This window comes from Natator depressus, chromosome 1, assembly GCF_965152275.1.
Source record: "Natator depressus isolate rNatDep1 chromosome 1, rNatDep2.hap1, whole genome shotgun sequence".
NCBI classification, from domain to species: Eukaryota; Metazoa; Chordata; order Testudines; family Cheloniidae; genus Natator; species Natator depressus.
In genome coordinates, this window is record NC_134234.1 from 21,793,575 (window position 1) to 21,815,966 (window position 22,392).

Below are 22,392 nucleotides of genomic sequence, written 5' to 3' on the forward strand. Positions count from 1 at the left end.
CTACTGCACTGGGCAGCACAGCATGTGGAGGAGGTGACCAGCCCTCTGTGGAGAAAGAAGTGGTTCGGGACTATTTAGAAAAGCTGGATGAGCACAAGTCCCTGGGGCTGGATGCATTGCATCCGAGATTGCTAAAGGAGTTGGCGGATGTGATTGCAGAGCCATTGGCCATTATCTTTGAAAACTCATGGCGATCGGGGGAGGTCCCGGATGACAGGAAAAAGGCTAATGTAGTGCCCATCTTTAAAAAAGGGAAGGAGGAGGATCTTGGGAACTACAGGCCAGTCAGCCTCACCTCAGTCCCTGAAAAAATCATGGAGCAGGTCCTCAAGGAATCAATTCTGAAGCACTTAGAGGAGAAGAAAGCGATCAGGAACAGACAGCATGGATTCACCAAGGGCAAGTCATGCCTGACTAATCTAATTGCCTTCTATGACGAGATAACTGGTTCTGTGGATGAGGGGAAAGCAGTGGACGTGTTGTTCCTTGACTTTAGCAAAGCTTTTGACACGGTCTCCCACAGTATTCTTGCCAACAAGTTAAAGAAGTATGGGCTAGATGAATGGACTATAAGGTGGATAGAAAGCTGGCTAGATTGTCGGGCTCAACGGGTAGTGATCAACGGCTCCATGTCTAGTTGGCAGCCGGTATCAAGCGGAGTGCCCCAAGGGTAGGTCCTGGGGCCGGTTTTGTTCAATATCTTCATTAATGATCTGGAGGATGGTGTGGATTGCACCCTCAGCAAGTTTGCGGATGACACTAAACTGGGAGGAGTGGTAGATACGCTGGAGGGTAGGGATAGGATACAGAGGGCCTTAGACAAATTGGAGGATTGGGCCAAAAGAAAGCTGATGAGGTTCAACAAGGACAAGTGCAGAGTCCTGCACTTAGGACGGAAGAATCCCATGCACCGCTACAGACTAGGGACCGAATGTCTAGGCAGCAGTTCTGCAGAAAAGGACGTAGGGGTTACAGTGGACGAGAAGCTGGATATGAGTCAACCGTGAGCCCTTGTTGCCAAGAAGGCCAATGGCATTTTGGGATGTATAAGTAGGGGCATTGCCAGCAGATCGAGGGACGTAATCGTTCCCCTCTGGTCGACATTGGTGAGGCCTCACCTGGAGTACTGTGTCCAGTTTTGGGCCCCACACTACAGAAGGGCTGTGGAAAAACTGGAAAGCGTCCAGCGGAGGGCAACAAAAATGATTAGGGGTCTGGAACACATGAGTTATGAGGAGAGGCTGAGTGAACTGGGATTGTTTAGTCTACGGAAGAGAAGAATGAGGGGGGAGTTGATAGCTGCTTTCAACTACCTGAAAGGGGGTTCCAAAGAGGATGGAGCTAGACTCTTCTCAGCAGTAGCAGATGACAGAACGAGAAGTAATGGTCTCAAGTTGCAGTGGGGGAGGTTTAGGTTGGATACTAGGAAAAACTTTTTCACTAGGACGGTGGTGAAGCACTGGAATGCGTTACCTAGGGAGGTGGTGGAATCTCCTTCCTTTGAGGTTTTTAAGGTCATCCTGGCTGGGATGATTTAGTTGGGGATTGGTCCTGCTTTGAGTAGGGGATTCAACTAGATTACCTCCTGAGGTCCCTTGCAACACTGATATTCTATGATTCTGTCTCAACTTCCCTACTCTTTCAGTTACTTGGGACCTTCCCAGATTCCTTTTTGTAAGGAATCCTTCCATGTTTGGTGGATAGAATGTGAAGAAAATACTCTTCCCAATAAGGTAAGACCATTCAGAAAATGGACAAAGAAAAAAAAATCCAACTTTTGATGCATCTTTGAAATCCAGAGTTCCATTCAAGTGAGAAGGAGTTTGGTCTGATATTTGCAAGCTTCTTGGGTCAGAATTGCATTTCAATCTAGCCCCGTTCCATGGAATAATTCAGGAGGAACTCTATGGAGGAGATATTTGTGTTTTCCTCCCTCCAACCACTTCCCACAGATATTTTCCCAGTGGGTGTCTACATGGGGTATAGGATTTTAGAAGAAAGTCACAAGAAAAAGAAGCTTGAGATTCTGAGGCCACCACACATTTGTGTGGAAGACCTTTGGCTTGGTCAGAACAAAAGCTGAATTTTGCTGCTACTAAAATATTGGGATTATGTAAAGTGTTTCCATAAAAGTAAGACCACTTTATCTAGCTACTTATTCCCAAGAGTAGAAATAAAAAACTTCAGATCTATTATTTACATAAAACTTAATTTAGACTAAAAAGGTCATTCTAATCCATCTTGCTGTGCATATTGCTATTTTAAGTAACCATATTTCCTGTTGCACAGATTATATGTGAGGGTATCATGGTTATCCTCTTCCTATTTGTTTTTGTCACTCATTGGCCACCAATGGGTGGCCAGAAACAAGATTATAGACTCTTCAGGGTTGCGACTACCCTTTGCTGTGTGTGTACACTGGTTCTCACAGTGAGGGCCTGAGCCTGGTTGGGGCCTACTGTAAAAAAAAAAAAAAAAAAAAGGAAGCAACTATTTAAAAGGAAATATGACGTTTAGTCTCAAACTTGGACCATTTAAATTAAAAACTTAAATTTAGAAGTGCCCAGAGAGGTAGAGGAATTAACGGCAGGGGGTGGGGGAGGAGTATAAGTAGTTCAAGCCACCAGACCATGAAGCTGTATTGTTCATTTAATCTTCAATCCTCACATTAAGATACATATTTATGTTTTTCATAAACTGCTCCTTGTATGTACAACAGCAGTCTGTTAGATCTAATAATTTCCTTGTCACCTTTGGAAGTGTTCATATGTGGTTATGAACTATTTTACTACCCACCGACAAAATTAAGATTTACTCATTCTGTTTATGCCATGAAAATCATAAAATATTTCCTACTATGCAAAGCCAAATGATCATACCAGATGAAGTTTCCCTTTTGATCCAACTCAAAGGAAAGACTGACATTAAAATAGCAAGTGGAAATTGCCAATTAGCTGCTTATAAGAAGTTACAGTGCTGCTTCAATATCTCATCAGTTTGGTGGATCATATGAATATTCTCTTTCCAATGTTTTAATGGATACTAATGCAGGTGTTATTTCCTCATCAGAACTGAACACAAGGACACTTGCATCATCTGTACCTGACAGTGCATAGGGAGGCTTGACGCAGCCTTCTCCCCCATATGAGATGTCAAATCAAAGAGCATGCAATTTGTTGGATAACTATACGGCTACTGCGAAGATCTGTGAGATAGACCAGTCCTCGCTTACAGATAGCCCCCCAACCTGAAGCAAATACTCTCCAGCAACCACACACCACACAACCAAAACACTAACCCAGGAACCTATCTTTGCAACAAAGCCCGATGCCAACTGTGTCTACATAATTTATTCAAGTGACACCATCCTAGGACCTAATCACATCAGCCACACCATCAGGGGCTCATTCACCTGCACATCTTCCAATGTGATATATGCCATCATGTGCCAGCAATGCCCCTCTGCCATGTACATTGGCCAAATCGGACAGTCTCTACGCAAAAGAATAAAAGGACACAAATCTGACATCAGGAATCCTAACATTCAAAAACCGGTAGGAGAACACTTCAACCTCTCTGGCCACTCAGTAAAAGATTTAAGGGTGGCAATTTTGCAATAGAAAAGCTTCAAAAACAGACTCCAACGAGAAACTGCTGAGCTTGAATTAATATGCAAACTAGATACCATTAACTTGGGTTTGAATAGAGACTGGGTGTGGCTGGGTCATTACACATATTGAATCTATTTCCCTAAATTAAGTATCCTCACACCTTCTTGTCAACTGTCTAAATGGGCCATCTTGATTATCACTGCAAAAGTTGTTTTTCTGCTGCTGATAGCAGCTCATCTTAACTAATTAGTCTCTTACAGTTTGTATGGCAACTTCCACCTTCTCTGTATGTATATATCTTCTTAATATATGTTCCACTCTATGCATCCAATGAAGTGGGCTGTAGCCAAGAAAGCTTATGCGCTGATAAATTTATTATTCTCTAAGGTGCCACAAGTACTCCTGTTCTTTTTTCAGGCCCTACAGTGCCTTTTAACTGAGGCTGCTGCACTCTGATTGGCTGCTTCCCCACATCCATTCTAGGCAGGCCTGGAGGACCCACCTTCACTGCTCCTTTTCTGGGGCAGGGTGTGGTAGGACAGCAAGGCCTTCAGCAGGGGGCCTCAAAGGGCCCAGTACCCCCCGCCCCCATCACAGACTCCACCATGACTACTTGGCTTTCCCTAATTACTTTATATTATCTCTATTATGGTGATCCTATAATAATGCCACATATTAGTTCAGATTGTTCTTTCAGCTAATTAGACAGTAAAGCACAAAAACATACAAAAGAAGTCGCAGAGAACAAATTTGTCTCAGTTGGAGTTAAGTGACATTTCAATTATTTTATGTTTAGTGATGGAACTTGGAGGGCAGGAAAGCAGATTCTTCTTTGCCTTGCACTAGTGCAAAATGGTATAAAGCAATACCACCAGAGTCAGAATGATATGGTTCTACAGCTGCTTTGGACAGGTAGAAACAATGAATTATGCCTGGGGTGTTTAATGCTATACTATTTCTTTAATATCCTTCTTTAAAGGATATGCACTGAACAGGGAACAGTAGAAGTACAGTATGCACTAGCTAAATATTGAAGTCAGTACTATCCTGAAGCAACTTTATGGAATGAACAATGTCAGTGTATTAATGCAAGATAAGAACAAGTGATCAGACTTAGAACTGGCCATCAATTTGAAGACCTTAATCTTTTTCTACAGAGTACATTATGAAATCTTTAAGCTTTGTGACAGTGACAACTAATTTTAAGTGAGGGGCTTACAGATAAAATGGAACATCTGCAGCATTCAGCAACACTGCCCTGGTTCCAATTTAGTGCACATTGGTAGTATAAGTGCAAATTTTACAAAGAAACGTCCTGGCTATTTATAGTCTCCTGCCCATTCAATACTCAATGGCCCACAAAAATTATGGCTTTAATCTATGGATCATTCATGCATCTTCACACAGGTTAGCCACCTAGGCAGTCTGCTTTTAAAAACAGGCTAAAGTTAAATTAAAATAAAATTAAAATCCTCATGGTCAGCAAGAGACATCACTTATCTAAAGCCTCAGAGATGCCCCTTGCTTAGCTTTATGATGAATGGGCAGGGTTGTGAAGTGTACAGAAATCCTACCAGCCTTTACGATGTCAAACAGTGAAGAAAAATCGTTTCATTTTTAATCAGTAAAATGTCTGAAGTTGTCAGTGCCATCTTTTGTTTCCCCCGTACATATAGATCTGATTTGACATGGCAAAATATTCCATCCGTTGTATCCCAACAAGAGGTGGGCAAAGTTTTTCAAAAAACATTTTCTGTGAAAAATGCAGATTCAGCAACACTGAACCATTTCATGAATTTGAGTCAATTTTTCCAAAAATTGTTTTGGTCAAACTAAAAATTCAGAAGGGAGGGGACCCTAAACATTTTGTTTCAAAGTTTGTTTTTTGTTTTTTTATATTTAGAAAAAAGTGTTTCAATTTAAAATGACTTGTTTCTAAAATGTCCTTTCATTTTATTTTAAAAGTTAAACAACAAAAATGCTTCAAATCTAAACAATTTTTTTTTAGGGTTACCAGTGCTTAAGAAGATAGCAGGTGTTTGCGTAGCTCTGATCCCAACACACATCACTCACGGTGTTGGGTACCTAAGTAGCTATTTATGTCACTATCACTCAGTTTTGTCCCTTATTTCATACTGCCTCCTATACTAAGGGAATCCCCGCATGCCCCACAACCTCCTTGTACTCTTTTAAAAAAATGATTCCCCCAAACATCCCCCCACAACCCACTTCTTTCATGAAGCCTCCCCAGGTTGATGTTCATGGGAAACCTGGATTTAAGTCTTCTCCTCTCCCCTTCAGAGTTATTGTACTGAGTAGCATATTTGTGTTACATTGTTAGTCCTTCAAGGCAGCAGCCCTGTCTTTGTGAGTTCGATACGGGGTGAAAGTAATTTACATTTCTTGCCGGTAGGGGTTGTATCGCAAGCAACCCACCTCTCCTACACTTTTAACTTCATGGATCCCTTTGCGTGACTGATATAGAAATTAAAGCTACCACCACCAATACTGTCTCTAATAAAAAACTTTAATATTGGAATAAAAGCCTGAAGAGTGAAAACTCACTGTCACGTTTCTCTCCTCCCTCCTCCTCTAGCCAGGCTGCGGAAGGCAGCTAGGCTCGGTGCTTCACCCCCATCTCACACTCAGCTGTGGCCGCAGCTCCTCTCCAGCTTGCGGCAGGGAGGAGGGGGACTGTCTGACGGAGAAGCCCAGGGCACCTGCATAACAGCTTAAACTCAGCACCGTCCGCGGTTTAACCCACAGGATATGGGGCCATTTCTGGCATCCTTGTTTATTTCACAGTTGTTGGTGTAAGCAAGGGGTGTTTTTTTCTACCCAGGATTAAATAAATACACTTAGAATCGGGGACCATTTCCGAGTTCAAGTCTCTCCCTCCCATTCAGAGGATGGGCATGATACCCAAACTGCTTGCAGATCCTCATCAACAATTTTTTTTTTAAATGGAGAACACGGTGGGAAAATGTGTTATGATGATGGGGGCTTATTTTTGGCAAAGGAATTTTGCTAAAGCAATGCAAGAATCACAGGGAAAGCAATTAGCCTGATAGACAAAACCACAAAGAGATCGGAGGGGAAACCTGGATATTTAGGGACATTATTGTGCTGTCTTTGAAAGAAAAAACTTCCATTCCATCCTATTTAGATATTGAATTAAACACCTGAAATGTTGTTAGGACATATGGGCGCAGTCTCAGCTCTTTCTGTTTTGCTTCAGTGTCCTGCAGAGGCTGAAATTGACATGTATCTTGTATATTTCATGAAGGCTATTCTAGTTGTCCTTGATTCACTTCTCCCTCACCCTACCACTAGCCACCCACTGATGTGCCCCCTGCACTCTTTTATGCTCCAGGAAGATTAAACAATCCTTGAGATCGGTTAACTTGCTAGGAAATAGGGAAGGTCTAGGCGGCGGGCATGGCACTGGCAGGCATGGTGCAGCGCAGCCCCTTCCCCTCTCCCCCTGGTTGGTTATGATTTCTGCCTTGGTTACTCACTTCTTGGCGGACCCAGCCCAGCGCCTGGCACAGTGGCAGCTTCTGGTCGGCAGCAGCTGCATTGTGACACATACACACTGACCTTGTGCAAGCAAGCGACCGCCCATTCCAGAGACCAAGCGCACAGCCTAGGACTCTGAAATGGGGAGGGCACCGATGCCCTTTCGAGAGGTGGAAAACACCTCTGCTGTTAACACCTCGGGAACTTCTGCAAGAGGCAAGGTCTGGCTGGGCACCGCCAGCGCATTGTAGGGCCCAGCTTTTGGGTTGCTGCTTAAAGGTGTCCTGCCCCAGGGGGACTGTTGATCCTACAGTGAAAAGCTAGCTTTTTTGAGAGATCCATCCATAGTGTGTGTGTGTGGGGGCGTGCGCACGCACACACACACACACACTATGGATCAGAGAGAGATACAGATCTGTCAAGAAAGACAAGATTTAGTTTTCACAGGAAGATGTTCACATGGTTGTTCTAAACGTTAGCTTTTGAGTGCCTTACTGCCACATGGTAACCGCGTGTGCTTGCTTCTTATTGGTCAAGTCTTGTCAGGCATGCAATTTACAGGAGGAGGACAGTCAGTGGAAACAAATACTGCCTAAGAAGATACCCGTTAGGGTCTGTTGAACGTGTATGTTTAAACGTAAAAGTGAGGAAATGGGGGATTGTCAGTCAAAAAGAACAGCAACAAATGAAGAAGCTGAAACTAGTCACCCCGGGGGGGAGAGACGCTGACATGTCTACACCTTTGCAGAATGTCTGAGAAGTTACAGACTTGGCCTCCTGTGAAATATCCTTGTACGGAAAGAATAGAGAGACAGAACTGTCCTCCCTTCGCAAAAAAAATAAATGAACATAAGCAATCTGCAGCTCACATGGAGGCTGAAAAAATTCAAGCCATGGCTCAAAAAGAAAAAACAAACAAAAAAAAAACACTCTTCTTAATCTACAGGAGTACTTGTGGCACCTTAGAGACTAACAAATTTATTTGAGCATAAGCTTTCGTGAGCTACTTGTAGCCACAAGTACTCTTTCTTTTTGTGGATACAGACTAACACGGCTGCTACTCTGAAACTCTTCTTAATCTGAATGCTAAAAGTGAAGGAGCATTTGAAAATACTGCTCATGTATTCCGAAAACAAATCGATCACTTAGTGACAACAAGAGCCTCATTGACCTACAGCAAATCAACGGAATTGAAACGGGGCATTTGTTGCATCGTAGAATAGTTTGTGCAGACATAATCATATATCCATTGAAATGAAAAAATTGTCAACAAAATCGACAATAAGTCAAAAATTACAGTACTTGTCGATGAATCGACTACTCTCGTTGGAAACTCGACTCTTTTTGAAAAAGTCAGTATAGATGGAATTATGAGACCACTTATGTTTCCTCTGCACTTGATTGAGCTGCAAAGAGCAACAGCGGCAGCCATTAAAGGGGAAATTTTAAAATGGTGTTGTGTTGTGGGTTCACTAAAGAACTATTATTGGAAGTGTTGATCAGCTTTTGTAATGATGGCATGTCAAATATAAAGAGAAGGGTAACCACCTTTAAATCCCTCCTGGCCAGAAGAAAAACCCTTTCACCTGTAAAAGGTTAAGAAGCTAAGATAACCTCGCTGGCACCTGACCCAAAATGACCAATGAGGAGACAAGTTACTTTCAAAGCTGGAGAGACGGAGGGGGAAACAAAGGGTCTGTCTTTCTGTGTGATGCTTTTGCCAGGAACAGATCAGGAATGCAGTTCAGAACTCCTGTAAAAAGTTAGTAAGTAATCTAGCTAGAAATGCATTAGATTTCTTTTGTTTAATGGCTGGTAAAATAGCTGTGCTGAATGGAACGTATACTCCTGGTTTTGTGTCTTTTTGTAACTTAAGGTTTTGCCTAGAGGGATTCTCTATGTTTTGAATCTGATTACCCTGTAAGGTATTTACCATCCTGATTTTACAGAGGTGATTCTTTTACCTTTTCTTTAATTAAAATTCTTCTTTTGAGAACCTGATTGCTTTTCATTGTTCTTAAGATCCAAGGGTTTGGGTCTGTGTTCACCTGTACAAACTGGTGAGGATTTTTATCAAGCCTTCCCCAGAAAAGGGGGTGTAGGGTTTGGGGGGATATTGGGGGAAAGACATCTCCAAGTGGGCTCTTTGTTTAACACGCTTGGTGGTGACAGCATAGGATTCAAGGACAAGGCAAAGTTTGTACCTTGAGGAAGTTTTTAACCTGAGCTGGTAAGAATAAGCTTAGGGGGTCTTTCATGAAGGTCCCCACATCTGTACCCTAGAGTTCAGAGTGGGGAAAGGAACCTTGATACGGTGCATATGTGAAGTTAGGAGTCAAAGCTGGTGTTGGAAAACTACAACAAATGGACTTTCCTAATGTAATAGCATGGCATTGCCTCAACCATAGACTGGAACTTGCTGTTGATGAAGCTTTAGAAGTCACCAGATGTACAAATGACTAAGGCTTTTTTGGATGCATTTTATTCCTTGTACAGTCAATCACCCAAAAAACTCTTGTGAACTGAGTGCTCATGCCAATGAATTACACATTATACTTCCAAAAAATAGCCAAATTGTTCACTTTAAGGTGGGCGGCATCAACATGGAGAGCAGTCAGTGCAGTGTGGCAAACATACCCTGCTTTGGCAAAACACTTCAAGGCTGCCTCACAAAACCAGTTGAGAGTCGGATGCAAACGTCTTAAAATTTCAAGGACTCCACTCAAAGCTGTGTTCTGTAAATTTTATCAGAAACCTCTCTTTAATGCTGGATGTGCTGACAGAACTGAAGACCATGTCTGAGATGTTACAAGAAAGACATGACCATTCCAAAAAGCAGACAACCTAATGAAAATGTACATCAAGAGAATCTGAAGTCTAAAAACAGACCCAGGAGTTCACTCTGAACAAGTTCAGAAGGCTGAACAATCCATGATGTTCAAAAAGAGCAAACTAAGCGGCACTGGAAAAAGCCCCAGAATCAACTTCTCTCAATTCATACAAGCAGTCGTTGACAACATGAGGACAAAACTATTCACAACTGCCTCAAACAAACTGATCAAAGCACACACAGAAACGTTCTTACAATCAGAAGCCCTAATCAACAATCTGTCGGTTTTGAATCCTGAAAAATGGCAAGAGAATCCAGCAAATCCCCACTTTGGAGAAAAAGGAAATAAGAGCATTGACTGATCAACTGAGAATCAATCAACAGGAAACAAACTTGGGATTTGTGGAATTCAAGGCTTCTGGGGGGAAAATACATTCCTGGAAAACTTAAAAACCCTCATCCTTCCAGTGGACCCCCTCGCTACAAGCAATGCTGACTGCAAAAGGGGATTCAGTGCGATGAATGACATCATTACAGTGAAACAGACTAAACTTACCACTCGTCATGTGATGGACTTGCTGTTCATTTCTTCTGTGGGACCGCCTTATACTCCGTGGAATCCCATGCCATCTGTGAAATTGTGGCTTGGAAAGGGCTAACGTGCAGCACATTCATCTCAAGGCATGGCATGACAACAGGAAGAGTAGTGAGATCAGCTGTATGGGCCAATGTGGGAGTTTCTATAAGGTTGCTCCAGTCCCTCCCATGGATACCCCTTTCTTGCCCCCGCTCACATGTTCCATGCACCAAACTGGGGGCTGGGGTGGCTTTGCTGTGGATTCCCCTTGGAGCTGCAGCCCCGACCCACCACCCCCGTCACTGTGCGTTGCTGCCACTTGCTGCCACCGGACCTCTGTCTCCTTCCCTCCCTCCCGGGTGGCTCCTGTGCACGGCTCCCTCCCGTAGCCTGGAAGAGCAGCAGCTGCTGAGGCTGGAAGTTTTCCTGGGAACACCATTAAGCAGCAACCTGAAAGCTGGGTGCCCACAGACGCGCTGGTGCCGCCCAGTCAGACCTTGCCTCTTGCAGAAGTTCCCAAGGTGTTAGCCACGGAACCACTGTCTCCACCAACCCCTCAAAAGGGGCGCCAGCACCCTCCCCACTCCAGAGTCCTGGGCTGCACGCCTGGAGAATGCACCCCGGCCACTGGAATGGGTGGCTGCTTGCTTGCACAAGGAGAGCATGTATGTGTGTGTGTCACAATGCAGCTGCCACCAACCAGCAGTGACCCCAGCAACCAGCCCTTGCTGGCTGCTGCCTGCAGAGAGTCAGCAGCTGCTGCTGTGCCCAGCGCTGGGCTGGGTCTGCCAAGGAGTAAATAACCGAAGCAAAAACCACAGCCAGCCAACGGGAGGCGGGCAAGGGGCTGCGCTGTGCCATGCCTGCCAGTGCCCCACCTAGACCCTCCCTATTTCCTAGAAAGGTAACAGATCAAGGATTGTTTAAACTCTCAGGAGCATAAAAGGGCACAGGGGGCACATCAATGGGTGGCTAGTGGTAGGGCAAAGAAGAAGTGAATGAAGGACAACTAGAATAGCCTTCATGAAATATACAAGATACTTAGAGAAAATTGTCAATTTCAGCCTCTGCAGGACACTGAAGCAAAACAGAAAGAGCTGAGATGCGCTGGTATCGCCTAACAATATTTCAGGTGTTCAATTCAATAGAGAAATAGGGTGGAATGGAAACTTTTTTCTTTCAAAAGACAGCACAACTGGATCTTTAGGGAAATTATTTTCCCCTCCGATCTCTTTGTGGTTTTGTCTATCAGGCTAATTGCTTTCCCTGTGATTCTTGCGTTGCTTTAGCAAAATTCCTTTGCCAAAAATAAGCCCCCATCATCATAACACATCTTCCCCCAATGTTCTCCATTTTTTTTTAATTAACATTTCAACGAGGATCTGCAAGCAGTTTGGGCATCATATCCATCCTCTGATGGGGACTGTAGCGAGGCAGTGTGGCTCCCCGCCACCCCGGAGAGGGTCGAGTCCCTCCAGACACCAGAGTGGGCAGAGCCAGGAAGCTCTCCGCCCGCTCCTCAGAGGGACAGGCGGAGACCCAAAAGTATAAAGGAGGGCCCTCAGAGCTCACTAGACAACCAGCTGCCAGGGAGGCCAAACGCAGCCAGCATAGCCCACGACTGGGAAAACCCCACGGCCCCAGGTCCATGCCAAGACTTGCCTGACCTGCGCCCGCCATCCAGGGGAGTTGCCCGGCCTGCCCTGCACCCACCATCCAGGGGAACCCATGGTGTTGGACCCCCCCGGAGAGCACCGCCGTGACCCAGGTATCAGAAGGAGGGGAGTTAGGAAATAGCCCGGGGCAGCCGACCCTAGTCTGGCTGTAACTCTGCCAGAACCCATGTCAGTGTGTTGCAGTCAGGATCCCCACTGACCCAGCAGCGGGTTGTTTGCTGCTGCCAGGGCCCCGGGCTGGGACGCAGTCGAGTGGTTGGGCCTGCATCCCCCCTGCCACCCAACTCGTGAGTGGCAGTCTCCCCGTCTTCCAGGTCCTTGGAGGCCTGGACTAATTCACATATGCTGTGTTGCTCAGCCCCTGCCTGAGGGCCTGAGCTACTGACTATTTGGTGCCCTGCCCTGACTCAGGGCCAGGCCTACAGTGCTCGTTCCAGTTACCACAAGGGCTGCCGAGGGAGACTCCGGATAAATTCCCCAAAGTCAACTGTGTGTAGCGAGCTGGTGTGGCTCCCGCCGCCCCGGAGAGGGTCGAGCCCCAACTAGCCCTTTTACAGGGAGGGATAGACTAACTCGGAAATGGTCCCCGATCAGAGTATGTGTATTGGATCCAGGGCAGAAAAAACTGCCTGCCTGCCCCTTGGTCACACCAACAACTGTGAAATAAACAAGGATTTCAGAAATGGCCCCTAATCCTGAGGGTTGAACCGTGGACAGCGCTGAGTTTAAGCTGTTATGTGGGCGCCCTGGGCTTCTCCGTCGGCCAGTCCCCATCCTGCCCGCCGCAAGCTGGAGAGGAGTCGCGGCCACAGCTGAGTGGGAGGCGGGGGTGAAGCGCTGAGCCTAGCTGCCTTCCGCAGCCTGTCCAGAGGAGGAGGGAGGAGAGAAACGTGACAGAGTGAGTTTTCACTTTTCAGACTTTTATTAGCAGAGTTTAAGCTGTTATGCAGCCAAAAGAGGTGAAAGTAAGCCGGTACAGAATGCTGCGGCCACTTTTTTACCGTTACACCGTACCGGCCCACTTTCACCCCGGGTTCTACATATAGTGTCATATAAACGTCATGTTTCTTCATTAACAGTGAATGATCCACTCAACTTTTGCTTGGAAAGCTACTACATGAGGGCCGAGAGTTCTATTTAGTTTCTTATCCAAAGATTAGCAACTCAATTAATACACAATACACCATATCTTTATCCAGGATTTCATTTCTTTCTTGATATGCATTTAAAAAAAATTCTCAACTATGTAAATATATTCAACTTTGTAGAGCATTTCATAACTACAGGTTGTATGGAAAATATATATAAAATAGGGGGCAAATACCTCTGGCCTCAAATGAGATTATTCACATCAGTTAGGGTTTAAAGTAGTGGTCTCCAACCTTTTTATGCACAAGATAACTCTTTGAATTTAAATTAAATCCAGGATCTACCCCACCCCTTCCCCAAGGCCCCGCCCTGGTCATTCCATCTCCCCTCCCTCCATCGCTCGCTCTTCCCCCACCCTCACTCACTTTCACCAGGCTGGGGCAGGGGGTTGGGGTGCTGGAGGGGGTGCAGGTTCTGGGCTGGGGCCGAGGGGTTCAGAGTATGGGAAGGGGCTCCGGGCTGAGCCTGGGACTGGGGGTTGGGATGCAGGAGGGGTGCAAGCTCTGGGAGGGAGTTCGGGTGCAGGAGGGGGGCTGGGGCAGAGAGTGTTGGGATGCAGGAGGGGGTACTGGCTCAGGAAGGAAGCTCAAGGCTGGGGTGTGGGAGGGAGTTGAGGAGGAGATATGGGATGCTGTCTCCGGGAGGGAGCTCAGGACTGGGGATTGGGGTGCAGGCTCCCACTGAGTGGCACTTACCTTGGGCGGCTCCCGGTCGGCGGTGCACTGGGGCTAAGGCAGGCTCCCTGCCTGCCCTGAGCCCGCACCACTCCTGGAAGCAGCCAGCATGCCCCTACAGCCCCTGGAGGGGGGCATGTGGCTCTGTGCACTGTTCCTGCCAGTAAGCACCACCCCCTCAGCTTCCAATGGCTGGGAATGGGGAACTTCAGGGGCGGTGCTCACAGGCAGGAGCAGCACCTAGAGCCACATGCCACCCTCCCCATGTGCCACAGGGGCATGATAGCCACCTCCAGGGGTCAGGATAGGCAGGGAGCCTGCCTTAGCCCTGCTGCACCACCAGACTTTTAGCAGCCAGAGATTGCTCAGAGGCTGAGGATCGATCAGTCGATCGTGATCTACCGGTTGGTGACCACTGGTTTAAAGTGATCAAGCCCCAAATCAGTCACAAATGCACAAACAAGTCAGCCCAGGTCACATTTTCAAAAGCAACTTCCAAAAAGTCATGGGCCACTTATTTTATAAGTGTAATATTTTATACCACATAGGTTAACTGTCTCATTAAGTAATATTTTCCATAGTCTAATCTAACTTTCAATGTAAGGCATGCAATTATTTATATTCACTGGTTTGTAAGTTTTTATTCGATCCTGTTTTGCTGCACCAAATGCAAGGAAATGCCACTTTCTATTTATGTTTAAGGTCCCCCTGTGTACTTCTAAAAAGATTTCCCAAAGTACTGATAGAGTATAGGATCTTGTTCCACAACTGTGCATTATTTCAAGTTTTCCTTTGAAGGCTCTACTGGTATAAAAATCAACTGTTCATGCTTAGGTGACCTTCTGCACAAGTAATGCAGGCTCTTAGAACATTTTTAGTTTGTATTGATTATAAATTAAAGGATACACTGTGAATGCCCCTTTTCCCTCATTGTCATAGCTTGTGCATTCATGCCAATAGAAACGAAGCAGCCAGATTTTCAGGGCCTCACAGAGCATTCTTAGGAAGAGAAAACAGAGCCATATTTGGTTCTACAACACCTGGCTAATGAGTAAGCCATGCAGTGACTACTACTCTCAAGTACTTGGTTATTGAATACTTTGTGGGATTGAACCAGAATCACAACAATCAGAGTCAGATTTTATAGTCACATCTCCCCAGATTTGAAAATTCATAGAACATTAAGAAAAGTAAAAAAGTGTCTAATACCACTTAATTGTTTAAAAAGCACACATGCAAGGAAATGAAAAGTTTAGCCACCTAACATTACATACCCTCCACGCCCCAGACACATACTCCTTTACCAGTTTGTTTCCTCTTCTCTCCCCAAACCCCAATCTCTTTCCCTGTATTTGGCACTCTACCTCCTCCCTATAATTTTGGGAGCAGAGTGTGCTCCAAGGGTTGCAGATTGCAAGTTACTTTTGTCAATGCTCCCATATTTTGGTTGTTTTCAGGCACTGAACTCCCGTGATATGAGTGAATGATAGTTATTGCCAAAAGTTTCAGTATGAGACCTTGGTTTACAATAGGATTTGTGAAGAACACTACATATTAACAGCAGTCAGCTGAAGAATTGGAACACAGTCTTCTGGCTTTCAGCTTAGTGCACCTTCTTCTAGCCTATAGGGCATTGTGAAAGGGAGGATTTCTTTATACCCCTCTTTCCCCATTGTGTGAAGTCAGGAAATTATTGCATGAGTCCCTGCTGCTGGAGAAAAACTTGGGTTACTTTAAAACCATGAGAGTTAACAGTGAGAAGGAGGTTCCACTGTTCTGCCCCAGAGCTTCCTGCCTCCCAGAAGACAGAGCATATGCGTTCTCTCTGCCCTCCTTAGTCTTCCCCAGCCTCCATGGTTGATTCCTTCATCCGAATTAACAGTCCCAGTGCTTGCCTCTGTTACTGCTGCTTAGAGCTTTCCCAATAATCAGGTCAATCTCATTCTGCTTTATGTGAGTTTCACTGCTCCCTATAGGATTCCCAATAGAAGCAGTGAGAACTGATAAGACAGTATTCTGGTAAACATCCACAAAGCCACCTCATTATTGTCCTTCAAACCCTTCCTTAAAACTCTCCTTTACCATGATGCCTACAATAAACTCAATAGTTAGGCATCCTACTGACTTATATTGTCTCACAGCAATAAAATCATAGGACTGGAGGGGACCTTGAGACGTCATCTAGTCCAGTCCCCTGCACTCATGGCAGGACTAAGTATTACCTAGACCATCCCTGACAGGTGTTTGTATAATTTGCTCTTAAATCTCCAATGATGGAGATTCCACAACCTCCCTGGGCAATTTATTCCAGTGCTTAACCACCCTGACAGTTAGGAAGTTTTTCCTAATGTCCAACCTAAACTGCCCTTGCTGCAATTTAAGCCCATTGCTTCTTTTCCTATCCTCTACAATCTTAACAATTTTTCCTCCCACCTCTTCGTAACCTTTTATGTACTCAAACTGTTATGGCCCCTCTCGGTCTTCTTCTCCAGATTAAACAAACCCAAATTTTTTCAATCTTCCCTCATAAGGTCACGTTTTCCAGACCTTGAATCATTTGTGTTGCTCTTCTCTGGAATCTCTCCAGTTTGTCCACATCTTTCCTGAAATGTAGCACTCAGAACTGGACACAATACTCCAGTTGAGGCCTAATCAGCATGGAGTAGAGCGGAAGAATTACTTCTCGTGTCTTGCTTACAACACTCCCGCTAACATATCCCAGAATGATGTTTGCTTTTGTTGCAACAGTGTTACTCTGTTGACTCATCTTTTGCTTGTGATCCACTATGACCCCCAGATTCCTTTCTGCCGTATTAGGAAGTCATTTTCCATGTGTGCAACTGATTGCTTCTTCCTAAGTGGAGTACTTTGAATTTGTCCTTATTGAATTTCATCCTATTTACTTCAGACCATTTCTCCAGTTTGTCCCGATCATTTTGAATTTTAATCCTATCCTCCAAAGCACTTGCAACCCTTCCCAGCTTGGTATCGTTTGCAAACGTTGTAAGTGTACTCTCTATGCCATTATCTAAATCACTGATGAAGGTATCACAGAACCACTCTCTGCAGGACCCCACAGGGTATACCCTTCCAGTTTGACTGTGAACCACTGATAACTTACTCTCTGGGAATGGTCTTCCAACCAGTTATGCACCCACCTTATAGTAGCACCATCTAGGTTGTATTTCGCTAGTTTGTTTATGAGAAGGTCATGTGAGACAGTACCAAAAGCCTTACTAAAGTCAAGAAATATCACATCTACCGCTCCCCCACTATCCACAAGGCTTGTTACCCTGTCAAAGAAAGCTATTAGGTAGTTCTTGACAAATCCATGGTGATTGTTACTTATTCACCTTATTATCTTCTAGGTGTTTGCAAACTGATTGCTTAATTATTTGCTCCATTGTCTGTCTGGGTATTGAAGTTAAGCTGACTGGTCTGTAATTCCTCTGGTTGTCCTTATTTCCCTTTTTTATAGATGGGTATTATATTAGCTGTCTTCCAGTCCTCTGGAATCTCTCCCATCTTCCATGACTTTTTGAAGATAATCACTAATGGCTCAGATATCTCTTCAGTCAGCTCATTGAGTATTCTAGGATGTATTTCATCAGGCCCTAGTGACTTGAAGACATCTAGCTTTCTTTCCCTATTTTAGCCTCTGATTCTACCTCATTTTCTCTGGCATTCACTTTGTTAGATGTCCAATAGCTATTAAGCTTTTTTGGTGAAAACTGAAACCACCACCCATTTATCTGTATCCACCTGTTGTCTCTCTTTTTATACTTACATTGTAAGCTCCTTGGGACAAGGAACATCTTTTTTTTTTTTCCTTTTCTGTGTTTGTACAGTGCTAGCAGAATGGGATTCTGGCCCCTGACTAAATGCTCTTAAGTGATATAGTCATACAGCCACCTACCCACCCACCCTTGTATAGGCTTACACTGTTTACACATGGAAGGTTTTCCTCTACAACCATAAGAACTGGGGGGGGGGGCAGAAGCATTCTCCCCCACCCCTTTGCATGCAAGTGAGTGAATGGATTTTTCAAGATCTGGTGACTAGATCAAGACTGTGACAAAGGCCTAGTCTAGACTAGAAAAGGCTTGCTGGTATAGCTACAATCCGCAAAAACATTCCTGGTGTAGATGCAGCTTATACCGGCAAAAAGAATGCTTTTAGCTATTACAACTTATACCATTCCCCAAACAAAATTAGCTGTATGGACAACACACTTTTAACAGCATCTACACAAAAGCTTTTGCTAGTATAGAAAGGATTAGAAAAAAGTCATACCTCTTCTCAACATTACTATACTGACAAGCATTTTTACTGTAGATCTGGCTTAAGGTGCGCTAGAGGGAATTGAGGAATGGGGAGGAGTTGTTTAGGGTGATCTGAGTAGATGTGGGATGAAACTTAGCAAAGGAAAAACTAGACTAAACAACAAGAAGAAATTTTTAATAGTGGTGTTTAGGAAGCTAAGGCTAGAATTTAAAAGTCTTAGTTCCTAAAACAGTTAAGGTCCTAAATCTATGCTTTGCTCACCTAAATAGAGAGTGGCCCAACCAACCCGTGCACCCATTAACTTCAATAGAATTTAACAGTGTTTTACAACTTCTGAAAGTACAGCCACTTATTTAGGTTCCTTAATATGAAGTTGGGAGCCTAATTTTAGGCACACTAATTTGAGTTGAGGCCTTGGAACTCAAACCAAGAAGGATATCCCTTTATAGAATTTCTAAACCAACCTAAAGAAAGCAGGAAACAAAGTGAGAAAAGAGTTTAATTAGCTTTCATGGTCAGTAGAAATTGCTATCCTCTCTTCTTATTGGAAGCTTCCAAAACAGTAGAATAGGCTTCCGAGAGAACTACGTGGTAGATACCCAACTATGTGAATTATTTAAATCTGAACAGGGCATAGCACTTCAGAATGAAACAAAAACTGGGGGATTGGAGTCACTGACACAGATCTGGATCACCTGTTAAACAAAAGCAAACAAACAATATGCCTATTGTAAGTGGCTAAAAGTAAATGTATACATGTAGGCCATACTTACACAACAGAGGACAATCCTGGGAAGCAGCAACTCTGAAAAAGATTTGGGCGTCATGGTGGATAATCAGCTAAAGATAAAGTTCCCAAAGTAACACTGTGGTCAAAAGGGGATCATTGGATGCATAAACAGGGAAATCTTGAGTAGGAGTAGAGAGATTATTTTATCTCTTTTTGGCACCAGTGCAACTGCTCCTGGAATAATGTGTCCCGGTCTGGTATCCACCATTCAAGATGGATGTTGATAAATTGGAGAGGGTTCAGAGAAGGAGCCAGAAGAATGATTAAAGGATTGGAAGACATGCCTTCACTATAGTAGTGATAAACTAAACAGACTCAAGGAGCTCATTCTAACAAAAAGAAGGCTAAGAAGTGACTTGATTGATTTAAGTACCTGTGTAGGGAAAAAATATTTTAAAATTGACTTCAATCTAGCACAAAAAAGGTATAACATGATCCAATGGCTAGAAGCTGAAGCTACACAAATTGAGACTGAAACCACCACAGAGCATCCGAGAGTGCTAAAGGAGTTGGCGGATGTGATTGCAGAGCCGTTAGCCATTATCTTTGAAAACTCATGGCGATCGGGGGAAGTCCCGGATGACTGGAAAAAGGCTAATGTAGTGCCCATCTTTAAAAAAGGGAAGGAGGAGGATCCTGGGAACTACAGGCCAGTCAGCCTCACCTCAGTCCCTGGAAAAATCATGGAGCAGGTCCTCAAGGAATCAATTCTGAAGCACTTAGAGGAGAGGAAAGGGATCAGGAACAGTCAGCATGGATTCACCAAGGGCAAGTCATGCCTGACTAATCTAATTGCCTTCTATGACGAGATAACTGGTTCTGTGGATGAGGGGAAAGCAGTGGACATGTTGTTCCTTGACTTTAGCAAAGCTTTTGAAACTGTCTCCCACAGTATTCTTGCCAACAAGTTAAAGAAATAAGGGCTAGATGAATGGACTATAAGGTGGATAGAAAGCTGGCTAGATTGTCGGGCTCAACGGGTAGTGATCAATGGCTCCATGTCTAGTTGGCAGCCGGTATCAAGCGGAGTGCCCCAAGGGTCGGTGCTGGGGCTGGTTTTGTTCAATATCTTAGTGCAGAGTCCTGCACTTAGGACGCAAGAATCCCATGCACCGCTACAGACTAGGGACCGAATGGCTAGGCAGCAGTTCTGCAGAAAAGGACCTAGGGGTTACAGTGGACGAGAAGCTGGATATGAGTCAACAGTGTGCCCTTGTTGTCAAGAAGGCCAATGGCATTTTGGGATGTATAAGTAGGGGCATTGCCAGCAGATTGAGGGACGTGATCGTTCCCCTCTATTCGACATTGGTGAGGCCTCATCTGGAGTACTGTGTCCAGTTTTGGGCCCCACACTACAAGAAGGATGTGGAAAAATTGGAGAGAGTCCAGCGGAGAGCAACAAAAATGATTAGGGGACTGGAACACATGAGTTATGAGGAGAGGCTGAGGGAACTGGGATTGTTTAGTCTACGGAAGAGAAGAATGAGGCGGGATTTGATAGCTGCTTTCAACTACCTGAAAGGGGGTTCCAAAGAGGATGGCTCTGGACTGTTCTCAGTGGTAGCAGATGACAGAACAAGGAGCAATGGTCTCAAGTTGCAGTGGGGGAGATTTAGGTTGGATATTAGGAAAAACTTTTTCCACTAGGAGGGTGGTGAAACACTGGAATGCGTTACCTAGGGAGGTGGTGGAATCTCCTTCCTTAGGATTTTTTAAGATCAGGCTTGACAAAGCCCTGGCTGGGATGATTTAATTGGAGATCGGTCCTGCTGTGAGCAGGGGGTTGGACTAGATGACCTCCTGAGGTCCCTTCCAACCCTGATATTCTATCATTCTACAGAGCGTCAGTAGCCATTGGAACAATTTAGCAAGGATCATAGTGTATTCTCCATCACTGGTAATTTTTAAAATCAAGATTGGACGTTTTTCTAAAAGATACACTAGGAATTGTTTTGGGGAAGTTGTAAGGCTTGTGCTATAGAAGAGGTCAGACTAAATGGTCACAATGGTGCCTTCTGGCCTTGGAATCTATGAATCTAGAATGCACCGCATATATCTTGAATCTGCGATTTTATGAATCTAGAACCTTGAATGTTTTGTCATGTTTTTTTTTAAATAAAAAAAAGGGGGGTTGGGGGAGTTTCCTCAGACACAGAGGATACATTACAACTTAGTGTGTGTGGAAGTTTTAAGTCAATTCATCCAGTGATGATTAATTAAAACCTGAAGCATTACTTAAGGTTTATGTAGAAATAAAGTAATACACTCCTAGCCTAGGTGCATTACTTAGATATATATAGGACAAAGCATAAAAAGTGCCTTCCCCCCTCAATTTAGACAACAGAATAACTGCTTTTGTTTCAGTCAGAGAGGAAATAAAGAGCATATTGAGCATCAAAAGGTATGCTAATTTTGTGGCCTGAAGGATTCAACAGTACTTTAATGTCTCAAATTAATTACTGAAATCTATGCATAAAATTAGTTAAGTTAGGTGCAATCAGTACCCATTGTGAATAATGAGTCTTAGCAAGCACACAAGTCACATCCAACAAGTATTATTTATTTTATTGGTCCAAAATGGCCACAGAGAAAAACCCATCTGCCACATCAACTCAGATACCAAAGTTATGGGTGCAACATATGAATTCAAATATTCTAGACAAGACAGCTGTCTATCCTTCACTATTTAATTTGTCTTATAAAATTCCCCATGATGTGTCCTAGTTTTAATATATGAGGTATAGATCAGGAAAGAAAAAAAGGGAGGATATAGATAAAATATGGCCGCAACTAATGAAATATTAAAAAGCACCACACTCTACTGCACAAAAAGCATAACATTTAATATGAGCTTCTTTGAAAAGGTATCATTTCTCATGATCATGGTTGCCATGGGAAATATTCTAGTATGTTGTTTGAAAGAGTAATTCTATTAGTAGCTGGGAATCTCCTATAAATTGTGTGCCAGCAGTTCTAAAGAACCTTGGGCTATCCACAGGGAAGTGCACATTTCTGACAAGATTAAAGTTCATAGAATTCAAAATTCACATTTGTGCTTCTCAAGTGATGAAAGTTTCCATGTACAACACACAAAGCAAAGAGAGAATAACCTAAGTGTCATAAGCAAAGTTTACAGTCTGGGACCGAATGAAGCAAAAATTCTATGCTATAGTTTTCAGGGGTAGCATGTTTAACACAGAAAAGATGAACAAGTATTCTCTAAGCAACAACATACTCCAGGGGAAGATTATTTTGAGAAAGCTGAAACTAACCAACCTTAAA

General features: G+C 44.0%; 1 protein-coding gene and 1 pseudogene across 16 annotated transcripts in view; one reads left to right on the plus strand and one right to left on the minus strand.

Moving 5' to 3' along the window:
• Positions 1-22,392, minus strand: part of DLG2 (discs large MAGUK scaffold protein 2) — a 1,447,004-nt gene that overhangs the window by 846,406 nt on the left and 578,206 nt on the right. The window lies entirely within an intron of this gene.
• On the plus strand, positions 7,286-10,706 carry LOC141987769 (E3 SUMO-protein ligase KIAA1586-like; annotated as a pseudogene).